Raw genomic sequence first — 13937 nt, forward strand, 5'->3', positions numbered from 1 at the left:
TTCCCTGAGCAAAAACTAATTGATTTGGTTAATGTGAGCTATCACCTCAACCCTCCTACTCACCTCCTATTGTCAGACATCAAAATGAAAAAAGACTGTGTGGAACTTCAATACTAATCACCTTTGAGTGGATTTTTCCCCAATAATTTCCATATTAAATAAAAATCACGACAAAGTTTGGATGGTTCATTTAAAACCCAAGCAAATTTTATTATTTGCAGTGCTTGGGGTTGTTTTTTTGTGATTTGTTGCCTTACTGTTGAGTACATCTAAAGGCAAAAGGATGGTCAGCCCGGATTACTACAAATTGAGCAACACTCATCCAAAATGATGGGGATCAGAAGTGTTTGGATTACAATTTTAATACATATTTGCCTTTAAGTACATAATTAGATATCTTAAAGCCACAGCCCAAGTCTAAACATGAAATTCATTGATGTTTCATTTACATCTTATACACATTACCTAAAGATCATTTAATAATCAATATTTGTAATACTGTATTTTCTACATGTACCTTTTACCGTGATGGTACTGAAATTAGTGTGTGTCTCACAACTGACTGTGTCTTAAAATGCAAGAAATATAGTAATTTTGTGCATCAAAGTTTTTATATACTGATTCATCTAAAAACAAAGGTATCACTATACAGGCAATCCTCGAGTTACAAACATCTGACTTACAAACTCATAGTTAAGAAGGGGATGAGACAACAGGAAGTGAGATAAATCTACCTCTAGGAAGAGAAATTCACGCCTGAAAATGTTATAACAAGGAAAAGGTGTCTCCACTGAACCTTTATCGCCAAATTTTTCAAAATCCAATTACCACAGGGAACAGAAAGTGAAGTGAAATTCTTCTGAAACCACAAAACAAGGTGAAAACAACCTTAACAGAAAATCAATACAGAATCTGACTAGATACATAAAACACCGTAGTCAGATTATTTTAATTCCTGGTCTTAGTTACCTTTTTCCATTCTTTTTTTAATGGGAATGAGTGTTTTTCTTGTCTACTTAACACTATGCAGCACTACAGAAGACAAAACAATGATCTCTGTTTCACTAATATGGTTTCTTTTGTTCTTACTATGGATTTCCTTGATTTTTACAAACTGGCAAAATCCCAGCGACTCCTTACACTTCAGGCATTATGAAGGCGTGTTCATTAAAGATTTCCCCTGACCCACTTCTATTTATCACAGGATGCTGAAACTGCAATTCCAGGGCAACCCTACTCTGCTATTGATGAACACACGATCCAGCAAGTAGAGGTTGCCATTTTGGAAAATTGCTGCAATACCATTCACCACCTAGCCCAAGATGTCAAGATTAGTGTGGAGTCCACGGAAAAAATCATCCAAGACCATCTTCACATGCATAAGGTATCTGTTCGCTGGTTTCCCTGGCTGCTCACACCTTTCCTGAAGCAGGAACGAGTTGAATGCTCTCAGGTTCTATTAACGATGTGCCATGGAAACCAGGAGTACTGTTTCAACAGACTGATCACATAGAATGAAAGCTGGGTCCATCACTATGATCCTGAGACTAAAATCCAGTTGATACAATAGAAGCATCATGACTCACCGCCTCCAAAGAATGCACATGCCCAACTCTCCGCAAGCAAGGCCATGCTCACAGTATTTTGGGACCAGCACAGAAGAGTACTGATGGATTTCCTAGCAAAGGATACCATGATCAAAGGGTCCATACAATGCTTTACTGCTGTGGAAATTGCAGGACGTCATCAAAACCAAGAGACGTGGCATGCTCACCAAGGGTCTCCACCTTCTGCAAGACAATGCACCAGTTCACAACTCACATGTTGCCCAAATGGAAGCATGCTCCTGTGGCTTTGAAATTCTACTGCATCCCCCTTATTCACTTGACCTCACACATCGGACTTCCACCTCTTTCCAACAATGAAGTAATTTTTGAAGGGAAGGATTTTTCAGATGATGAGACTCTGATTTGTGAAGTAACAACGTGGTTTTTGGAGCAATCTGTTGACTTCTACAAGCGAGGTGTTTAGTTACTTAAAAAGATTGGAGAAGTGTGTATCCTAGATGGCATCTATATAGAGAAGGGCTAATAACTGTGCCAAGTTTCATTGCTCTCAGTCCACAGGAAGTGGGTCAGGGGAAATCTTTAATGATCATCCTTCATACTTACAGTTCAGGCCCTTGTAACTACAGTGGTAAGGGGAAACAGTTTACGAAAGTAAATTCAATGTATAAATATTTTCTGAATAAACTGTACAATCAATATGCTAAATATGATGATTTTATGCAAACTCGGGTTATATATAGATTGTATCATTGTATTGTTAAAGGCTAGGCATCATATTTTTAAAGGAACAATGTAAATTTAAGGTGTTCTCTCAGGCAGAAAAAAAATCTATTTAAAATATTTTTGAGATTTATATAGTATCAATATATTAGGAAAAAGATCAACTTTCACTGAAAGCTAAGCATGGAAGCTAGGCACTTCAGGATTTAGATATTTCTAGAGAAAACACTTGAATTAAATCCAAAAACGTCAAAACTGCATATGTGGAGGGTCAACAGTATATGCAATGCAATGCCGCATGACCTCAGAATAAATACACTATTTTCTGAAAGTGGTGTATTTATTTGCAAGATACCTTATCTACATGAACTGGCTCCCAAAGCTCAGCAACTATGTAAAAATGCATGAAAATTATACAGAAAAAATGCCCTGAGAAGGCGAACAATATGCATTGTGAAGCATGATGAAACCAGCACTTCATAAGGGGATTTTTTTTCCTTAACAGGATTTAGAACCTGGTCAGGATTGAGGACTAAATAGAAGAAATAGAGGGCAAATTCTAGAGGAAGCTTGTTCCAATCTGTAAGGGACTTGGGACGTGGCTGCAATTCATCTTCCAGTAGGACTGTGACTATGAACATATGAATAAATTAATACTGGGGTCAACAACTAGAAGCCGGGTGTCTTTGAATGGCTCAGTCAAAAGCTAGATCTCAATCCAATTGGGAATCTGTGGCAAGACTTGGAATTAATACTGTATTAATATTTCTATATCGTTCTATTGTAACGCTTTTATTTGTGAGCCACTTTGAGTTTCTGTATAAAAAAAGTGAGATATAAACATAATAAATAAATAATAAAATTTATGTTCCTCAACTATCCACATACAACCTAAGAGACCTGCAACAATTTTCTGAAGAAGAATGGCCAAAAATAAAGAGCTCATATGTGTGCAATGCTAACAAAGACCTATCCAAGAAAACTCAGAGTTGTAAATTGCTACCACAGGTGCTTGAACAAAGTATTCATTCAGAAATATAAATACTGTACTTCTTTACCCAACAAGTGTTAGTCTGAGGATGCTTGCCATAGATGCAGGCGAAACGTCAGGAGAAATGCCTCTAGAACATGGCTCTATAGCCCGAAAAAACCCACAAGAACCAAGTGTTAGTTTCTTTTGTTTACTGAATTTTGTCCTGGAATAAAATATTTTTTAACAGAACATCTAATGAATGTGAGGTGGTGGCAATGCCACGTAAATCCATTTTAACTCCAGGCTATAATACAACAAAATATGAAAGAGTCAAATAGGGAAAATACATTGTATGTCTCCTCATAGTTTACAAACCAACCTACTTTAGACCTGTACTGAAAATATATGAAGTTACCTTCTACCAGTATTCTAGGTCATGAGTGGCAATTTCCAAGGTGTTTCAATGGGACCCTGGTGCTCTCCCACTATCAACATACACTCTACTTCCTAGTTTCTCAAAAGAGGTCACTGGTGACACGTAGATCTTCCAAAAAAGGGGGGGGGGACTATACGGATCCACAAAAATGAGATGGCTCCCAGGATCATGAAAAAATGGCAAAATGGGCAGTAATAGCACCACAAGGTTAGGGGGTGCCATGGGCCAAGTGGGAGGGGAAAAATATTTGTTCTCTTATTAACAATTAGGGATTGGCTTAAAAATGGCTTGTAACCATGTATACAGCCTAAAGTTAATATATTGGCCACTCCTGTTCTAACCTATCATATCTTCTTCTCTGCTCAGCAGTAATTCTCCAAGCTGTCAACCAGGAGGCCTTCTTCAGCACTGCTTCTTCACATTTTAATCAAGGTTATTAATCAAAGTATGTGGTCTACAGAGCTGTGCAGGAAACAGTTTATGCTTCTGATTCCTAAAATGATCCCAGCAGTTTTAATCTTACAAAAAGAATACTTTTTCCTTTTTTGTTTGGGGTTTTTTGTTTGTTTGTTTGTTTTGCTTTTTGGCTGTTTATGGTGAAGTGCTTAAAGCTGCCAGAATCACATGGTGATCCATCCACTCATTCAAACTGCTTACCATGTGGAGCTCCCTTCCATATGGTCATTTTCAAACAGTCACCCACAGTTATGTTACCATGTGAAAACAGCCGCATGTTATGACCACCGTTCATAAATTCTTTCAAGTAACTTTAGTCTGGAATGAATTTCATGCAAAGCAGCTCTTCACCAGATAGAAGACAAGTATTTCTTCACAGTATATTAACTATGAAATTCAGTGTCACAGGATGCATTAATAGCTTGTATATAACATATATATATATATATATATATATATATATATATATATATATATATATATATAAATGCTCTGTGCATAATGAGTACCTTAAAAACAAAAGAACCAATGAACGAAATCACACCAAATTTGGCAAAAAAAAGTCTCACAACACAAGGAGTGACCATCACTCAAAAAATTATGATTTTTCATTTGGGAGTTGTAGTTGCTGGGATTTATAGTTCACCTACAATCAAAGAGCATTCTGAACTCCATCAACGATGGAATTGAAGCAAACTTGGCACACAAAACTCCCATGACCAACAGAAAATACTATCAGCGTTTGGTGGGCATTGACCTTGAGTTTGGGAGTTGTAGTTCACCTACATCCAGACAGCACTGTGGACTCAAACAATGATGGATCTGGACCAAACTTGGCACAAATATTCCATATGCCCAAATATGAACACAGATGGAGTTTGGGGGAAATAGACCTTGACAATTGGGATTTGTAGTTATTGGGATTTATAGTTCACCTACAATCAAAGAGCATTCTGAATCCCACAAACGACAGAATTGAGGCAAATTTCCCACACAGAACCCCCATGACCAACAGAAAATACTTAAGGCCATCCAGTCCGACTCTCTTCACCAGGGCAAGAAAATGTAATCAGAGCCCTCCTGACAAAGAGCCATCCAGCCATAGATATTGATAGATAGATATGATTCACACACACACACACATAGTATCACAGATTTGAAAAGGACCCCTAAAGAAGGACTATGATATGTTGCATATTCCAGAGTAGGCAAACCAGACACTCTCCACATCAACACTGACAAACAATAAGAAATACTGTTTACCCACAAGCATAAAGAAATTACATACATTACAAACCAACACTTTCTCATTACTTTTATTTTCCAGATCACCAGACTGGGCCACAGCAACGTGTGGCAGGGGACAGCTAGTAGTATATATAGCACATGCTGATGGTTATGAAAGATTAGAAAATGCATAGAAGCAACCAATGACCATAGCTAAGATATTATTTTATATTCATGTTTTAATGTATATATTTTATTTTATGCCTGTTGTGTATATGGCATCGAATTGTTGCCTTTGAAAGGCCACTCTGAGCCCCCTTTGGAGTTGAGGACAAGGTATAAATGCTGCAAATAAATAAATCAATTTAACTGCAAGATAATAATGCTGTAGACTACAGTTTTCCCAACACTGTCCCATATCAAGAAAAATGTTAAGAGTGCTACCGACACCACTTTGCATAGCTGAGCCCACTTCCTCACATATTTTTTAAACCAACAAAGGACCATACCACCCTAACTGAACTAGGTCTTTATGTCAGTAGATAAGCATTTGTTATTCCTACCACAGAAGACTATCATTGTTGCATGGGTATGTATCCTGAAATCACCTGTTAACTTATGGTGACCTTATGAATTTCTTAGGCAAGAAATGCTCAGAAATGCTTCTGCAAGTTCCTTTATCTGAAACACAGCATCCTCTTATTTAAAATGCTACTGAAACCATTCCAGATATAACTTGGTGGAAATTATTTGGTTGACAATACTCACTAGTTTGCCATTGTCTAAAATCAAACTTGCCACAGGAAAGCGCAAGGTGCACGTTCATAGATAACTCCTGAGGAAATGGGGAAATCTAGAGAAAAGCAAAGCTCCACAAAGTAGGAAATAGAAAATAAGAAAAAGGACTGGAAAATAACTGTCAGGAAGCATCTGGAAAGAGGAGGATTTAAGGGACACTTGCAAACCTCTATGTGCAGTAACATCCCCTGCTGGGAAGAATGGTCTTTTGAACCACCAATTAACACAAGAAGTTGGGATACATGGGCAAAACACAAGATATTAGATGAGCTTCTCATGCAGCCTCTGTTTCTAGAAGCATTAGAAATAATACAAAATGATGAGAGAATAAACTAGACTATGAAGAGCACTACAGAATCAAAGCTATTCTTAAATTTAAAGGAGCATTATTCCTCATTAAGTGTTAACACAAAATGACCTAAGATTTCATGTCTAGATTCTATGGAAATTTATACAATATTATTAATTTCATTACTGTCTACAGTTTAAAATTAAACTAAATGATTTCCTTTTAAAATTATTGTATTAAGAGGTAGAAAATACTTGGTTTTGAAAGCAAAGTTATGACTGATTTATCCACAAAAATATACTCAATAAATGTGGAAATGTGACTCATTTTCAACAAAATTCATTTCCAGGCATTTTTCTGGGAAAAAATGCTAGAATCCCAGCATATAAGAGAACTGCCAACCAGTCTCCAAACTACCTTTTCTATGCAAGATTTTGAAATGTGTACTGGTCTCTCAGCAACACAAGTTCATTGATAAACTGGATTTTGCTTTTAGGCCTCGTTATTGGATGGAGACAGCCTTGGTCACCATGGTGTATGACTTGTGCCAGGAACTGGACAAGGGAAATGTGTCCCACTTGATTCTGCTGGATCTCTGTGTAGCTTTTGCTAACATAGTCCATGGTAACTTTCTAGGCCATCTCTTTGTGAAGAGGCTTAGTGGATGTTATTAGAAATGGGATGACAGTTCGACAACCTGACTTCTTGGCTGATTGGGTCCCTCACTGCAGAATATTGCACTACTGCTGCTCAACATAAATATAAAACAATTAGGTAAGTTTGACATATAGTAGGGCAGTAAGATGGGTTAGAGACCACGAATTTCATTTTTAAAGGTGAAATTTGCAACAGGCAGTTTTTAAAGCCTCAAAAATGGTACATTCTACTACATATTGCCAGACAGTAGGAAGTCTTGACCACAACTCTCTCTCTTTTTTCTTTTCTTTTTTTGCACAATACAATTACAACAAAAGAAAATTTGTAAAACATATGCATCATTGTGTGTGTGTGTGTGTGTGTGTGTATTTCAAAGCAGCGGAATCTTTAAAAACATTCTATGGTTTCCTCATGTTAAAATGAATTAGAAAAGTACAAGTTGGCCAAAAGAGCACAGCAAACAAATGGAGAGAAAATGAATCATTCCTGGTAAAAATCACAATAATGTTGTCTTGGGACAACACACTAGCAGGCATGGACAAACTTCAGCCCTTCAGGTATTTTGGACTCCCAGAAATCCTAGCCCGTTTACCAGCTGTTAGGAATTGTGGGAGTTGAAATCCAAAACATCTGGAGGTATTTTGCCCACGCCTGCACTAAAGGATGTATAGATGAAATGAAGATAAAAAAGAAAAATCGTGGAACCTGCAAGTACTTAAGAACCGATGCATAAAACAAATTTGGTGGAAATAAAGCACATGTGGGGAAAAACAGATCTAGATCTACTGGTATATCTTTGCAAGATTTCTAATAGAAGCAAGGAATTCTAACTCTTAAACATTGCCTACAACCATAGATTACAATGTTCAAATGAAGGAAGTTGAGAAATTTAAGCAGAGACATTTGCAAAAACTTAATTCATTTCATTCTCATGCTGACAACACAGCACAGGGCTATGAACTCCTACATTCTAAGCAGGTGCTCATGGTTGATCTCTATAGTAGTATAGCAATATCTGAAGTTTAGATACCCACATTTTAAGATATATGATTGTAATGCAAATCACCACATTGAAAACAAGAAAGGTTATCTCAGAAATTATACACAAACTCTCATACTATGGAATCCTTACTTCAGTTTCACATTGGTCTGCATCCAAGATACTGTACTTTGAATCTGCTAAGTTTAAACTAACCAGATTCAGAAATAGGTAGTATTCCAGTTTCTCACAAACTAACTGCACATTTGTGTATTGTTTTGATCTTAAAAGTAAATACAACCAAACATGGCTGATTTTAATGGAACTTTCTGAGAGTGCTTAGGCCTCAAAAGCAAAGCTGGCAATCATACAGCCTTTCCTGTGCTGGTCTGCTAAATATAATATGACCCCCATATATGTGGGACCAGTAACTGTGATTTACCTTACCCATGTCCAAAATAATACATTCTCTCTAGGAATTTTCTAAGTCCTCCACCAGAAGTTGATCAGAGTCACACTGTTAGACCTAAAAATGCAAGAGAAAGGTTCTCTCTAGGCCAGTGGTTCTCAACCTGTAGGTCCCCTGTTGTGTTGGCCTTCAATTCCCAGCTGGTAAACCAGAATTTCTGGGAGTTGTAGGCCAAAACACCTGGAGACCCAAAGGTTGAGAACCACTACCTAGGTATTTTCTGGGTCAACCAGCATAATTCTATTATGCTTCTGCTGAAAGTTGTTCATTTCAACCGTGTTCTCTTCTCCACAGTTAAGTACAAGAATATATTTGTTGCAAATATGGGGACTATACTGTACAAGTTATTTACTAACCTAATAATGCAGTACTGTTTTGAATTAATATGTATTTAAGTTGTGGTGTCCTGGCTTTCTCCTAGTTCAGAATCTAAAGTAGCTCACAACTATTCAGTCTTGGTCTTGACAACTCCCAAACAACAGTCCGAAAGAGAAGTGTCCCATTTTGCCACCAGGTAACTAACTACCTGTATAAAGAGGTATGAAGTATTTCTGATACGAGCTCTTCAAAACAGCAACCCTAATGCAAGAAGAAGTTCCAAAAGCACAGGATCCTATAGGAAAAGTGTTTTTTCCTAATTCACCAAGTAAAAGCTATGGATAGTCAAAACATCAAAAACACTGACATCCCATTAAACTAGATAAAACTAGAGAACTAAAGTTTATGCAAATTTGTATGCTGACCATGAAGAATATTCTGAAACAATACAAAAAAAAAGATGAAAATGAAATTACGCACCACAGCATTAGCAATGAGCCTACATATTCACAAGGTGATCTCCAAAGTATGGTGCCTTAAATCAATTGTAACTTTCGAGTTTGCTGCAGTGGTTCTCAACCTGTGGGTCCCCAGATGTTTTGACCTTAAACTCCCAGAAATCCTAACAGCTGGTAAACTGGCTAGGATTTCTGGGAGTTGTAGGCCAAAACACCTGGGGACTCACAGGTTGAGAACCACTAGTTTACTAGAAGCTGGGATAATATTCAACTTTAAATTGCATTGAAAGTTAGGATAATTTCCCATAGAATTTCATATAGGTTTCTGCTACAATTGTAGAAGTTCATTCAAACATCTCCTTTAACATAAAAAGTATATTCTGTAGATTGCCTAAAAAGGGACAGTAGCCTTTCAAGTATTTGGATGCAGGGTAACTGATTAAATTATTTCCTGATCTGGTCCAGCTAAACTGTGGATGTTTAAGGCCTAGTTGAAATCAAGCCTCTCCTTCAAATATAAAAGTATGCTATGTATAATTCCTTAAAAGCTGGTAGCCTTTTCAAGCATTGGGATGCAAGTGTGACTGAATAAGTTCTATCCCAGTCTGGACCAGCTAAACTGTGGATGTTTAGTGCCTAGTTACATGAAGACAAATCTGTGTTCACATGGTGCAGAGTCTGAAGAATCTAAACTACTTTCTGTTGCTGAGAAAAGGAAAGGGGGGGGAGAGAAAGAGACAGACTCTGGTAACAAATACTATGTCCGAGCTCATTTGATTGGCTCTCTGGACCAGTTCTCTTCTCATTAAACTACCCAACAAAGCCATTTAAAGAACCCTCAAGACACACCAATGGTTTCCGCCTGACCCCAAAGAGACAAGGGAAGGGAGGGGAAAGAGAGAGAGAGATTTCCCGGCTGAAAGGGAGGGTCACTTAGCGCAGCAGACCGTGCAGAGAACCCTGCAACGTGAGGCGCATATGAAACAAGAGGCAGAGGCCCCCATCTACACTGACCATTTAATGCAATCCGAAGCTAACTTCAAACTGCAAGGGATAGGCAAGAAACTTCCATGTAAGCACGTGAAAGAAAACCCTTCATGTGGTTGGTGGAATCACTATCCAGGCCCCAAACGGGTTCCCGGATTTTCTATGGAATAATCTGCACAGTGAAACCACTTTCTTCTACATTCATTTGAAATGGCATTAAAGGGTAAATGGGGACTTTAGTCTATTTTGCATGAAGGGGTTAGAAAACTGTATGTATCAAAGATTTGAAATTGCTGGATAAATTAAACTCCAAACAAACACACTAAGAGTTCTTGCAGAGTGCTCCTCTTATTCAGAACTTTACCTGCATGATTCTTCATACAAGAGGTCAGAGAAAACACCCATTTAACTTTAGAACACACATTTAAGTGAATAAAATGGAAGCTGAAACTGCAAGGACCTGGAGAACTTCCAGTCTTCCATCTGAAGTGCTTAAGGTTGCTTAGCAGGGCAGCCCCCTCCTCTCCCTACCCCACAAAAGAGGAGGAAGACAAAAATGGTGGGGGAGGGGAGAGAGGAAAAAAGAGAGGAAGAGAAGAAAGAGGAGAAGACAGAAGAGAAGAAAGCGAAAGAATGGGGTTTTAATCTATTGAATGTTTTTATTTTTTTGTTAGATGCTAATTAAGTTTGATGTGGGTTTTTTATAATTTTTGATTATGCTCATGTTGGTACTGATTATTTTTATGGTATGTTACGTCTTTGCTTTTTATTTGTTGTTCGCCGCTTTGAGTCCCAATTTGGGAGCAAAGCAGGATAGAAATAAATAATAATAAAGAAGAGGAAGAGAATGAAGAATAAGAGGAGAATAAAGAGAAAAAGGATGGGGAGGAAGGAAGTGAAGGGGGAGGAGGTAGAGGAAGAGAAAAAAGAAGAGGAAGAAATGGAGGTAGAGTAGAAGAAAGAGAAAAAGGACAAGAAGAAAGAGGAGGAGGAAGAAGTGGAAAAAAATGAGAAAGAAAATGAAGAGGGAGGAGGAAGAGAAGAAAGAAGAATGAAGAAGAGGAGAATAAAGAGAAAAAAGAGGGGAGGAAGGAAATGATGGGGAGGAGGTAGAGGAAGAGAAGAAAGATGGTGAAGAGGAAGAGAAGGAGGAAGAGAAAAAAGAAGAGAAAGAAAATGAAGGGGGGAGGTAGAATAGAAGAAAGAAAAAGGACAAGGAGAAAAAGAGGAGGAGGAAAAGAAAAAAGACGAGAAAGAAAATGAAGAGGGAGGAGGAAGAGAAGAAAGAAGAATGAAGAAGAGGAGAATAAAGAGAAAAAGGATGGGGAGGAAGGAAATGATGGGGGAGGGGGTAGAGGAAGAGAAGAAAGATGGTGAAGAAGAAGAGAAGGAGGAAGAGAAAAAGTAGAGGAAGAAAATGAAGGGGGAGGTAGAGTAGAAGAAAGAGAAAAGGGACGAAAAGAAAGAGGAGGAGGAAAAAAGATGAGAGAAAATGAAGGGGGGGGAGGAAGCGAAAGAAGAAAAATTAGAAACAAAATGAAGGGGGGATGCTAAGGAGAAGCAAGAGAAAAGGGATGAGGAGGAGGAAAACGAGGAAGAGAAGAAATAAGAGGAGGGGTGAAAAAAGAGGAGTGAGAAAATGAAGGAGGAGGGAGAAAGAAGGGAAAGGGAAAGAGGATAAGAAAGAAGGGAAAGGGGAAGAGGATAAGAAAAAAGAGAACGAGGAAGAAAATGAAGGGGGTAGAGGAAGAGAAGAGAAAAGGAACGAGAAGAAGAGGAGGAAGACAAAAAAGACGAGGAGAATGAAAATGATGGAAGGGGGTAGAGGAGAAAGAGAAGGAAGAAGGAAGAGGAAGAGAAGAAAGAGGAGGAAGAAAGAAAAAGAGGAAGAGAGAAAAACGACGACGAGGAAGAGAATGAAGGGGAGGAGGTAGAGGAAGAGAAGAAAGAAGGGGAGGAGGAAGAGGAGGAGGAAAAGGAAGAGGAGGAGGCGAGTGTCCACCCCACGTGCACCTCCTGGAAGGTCGAAAACAGCCACCGGGAACACTCCCCTTCCCTTCCACATCCCTTTCTCAGAATTACTCACTTCGGGAGCGAGAGCAGCAGCAGCAGCAGCAGGACCGGCGACGCCCGGCGGTCTTTCCTGCTGGGCCCGAGAAGGAGCTTCACGCCCAGACCTGCGGGGATCCGGAGGCTTGGAGGCGCCCAGGACGGGTCCCTCGGAGGCCCTCCTCCTCCTCCTGTTCGGCTTCCCTGGCTGGGCGTGTGGCCGCCGCCGCCTCCTGTTCCCACGCCGCCTGGGCCGCCCGCGCCCGCCCCCTCTGCCCCGAGAGCGCTGCCCGCCGCTTCCCCCCGCGGGAGGCGGAGGAGGAGGCGGCGGTGGCGGCGAGAGGGTCGGGCCGCGGCCCCCGCCCGGCTCTGGCTCTCATAAACCCTCTCCTCGGGCGCTGCTAGGGCCCCAGCCAGGCGGAGGCAGCGCGGAAGCGGAGCCCGGCGGCGGCGGCTAGGCTCAGCGGCGCTCCCGCCCGGCTCCCAGGCATGAGGGTGACTGGGTCTCGCCCGAAGAGAGGCAGCGAGGAAGGAAGGAAGCAAGGAAGCCGGCGGGTGGCTCCGGAGACGCTCGCTTTCTCTCCCTCGCGCACCACAGAGACACAGGCAGCGAGGGCGCTGAGGGAGGGGAAAAGACAAGGCACGGCGCGGGGAAATGACGCCAGCCGTAACCAGGCAACCGCAGCCCTCTCCGCCCGCCTCCTGTTTCCGTCGCGAGGCGGTGACGTCGAGGGTTTTGCGACGGCTGTGCAGCGTCTCTATGGAATGTATGGAGAAGAGATGAAAACGCCGCCGTGAAGCGATTGGAAGAGGCCAACGCGGCGAGCCAATCCCGTCGCAAGGACTTGCGCAGGCGCAGTCGGGGATTTGGACTCTGGAAATATTAACCCCTTCCGCGCCTGCGCGTTCCCCTCGGTAGGCGAACGCGGTTGATTCGATTATAGCGATTCCCAGAATAGTCCTCCAGGTCGGTGGACTTCAACTCCCAGAAGCCTCAGCTGCCTTGGTCGATGATCAGGGATTCTGGGGGATGAAGTTCAGAATTCCTGGAAGGCTAGAGTTTAGGAAATACACTTTCCTAGGATCCCCCCCCCCCCTTAATTCGATCAGACAATTAAGGCCTCTTCCACACAACAAGTTGAATAGGTTGGGTGAGAGTATACAGCCCTGATGAACGCCTTTCCCAATCTTGAACCAGTCTGTTGTTCCATGGTCAGTTCGTACTGTTGCTACTTGGTCATCAAACATTCCTCAGGAGACAGGGAGGGATAGTCATTCTTAAAAGTACATTTCCAAGCTCTCTAATAATGCTCTTTTCTCATGCTGTTCTTTTCAGTCACACCATATGTTCTTCAAAGGGCCCTTCCACACAGCCCTATATCCCAGAATATCAAGGCACAATATCTGCTTTGAGCTGGGTTATCTGAGTCCACACTCAGATAGTGTGGAATTTTATGCCTTAATATTCTGAGATATAGGGCTGTGTGGAAGGGCCCTTAGAAGAACATATGATGTGGCTGAAGAGAACAGCATGAGAAAAGAGCATTATTAGA

General features: G+C 40.6%; 1 protein-coding gene across 1 annotated transcript in view; it reads right to left on the minus strand.

The window, feature by feature from the left end:
• FBXW7 (F-box and WD repeat domain containing 7) overlaps positions 1-13043 on the minus strand; it is a 147471-nt gene extending 134428 nt beyond the window's left edge. Inside the window, exon 1 of the mRNA XM_060778836.2 lies at positions 12422-13043. The gene's annotated coding sequence lies outside the window, so the exon portion shown is untranslated. The remainder of the gene's footprint in view (positions 1-12421) is intronic.
• Between the last annotated feature and the right edge of the window lie 894 nt (positions 13044-13937).

This window comes from Anolis sagrei, chromosome 5, assembly GCF_037176765.1.
Source record: "Anolis sagrei isolate rAnoSag1 chromosome 5, rAnoSag1.mat, whole genome shotgun sequence".
Classification (NCBI taxonomy): Eukaryota; Metazoa; Chordata; class Lepidosauria; order Squamata; family Dactyloidae; genus Anolis; species Anolis sagrei.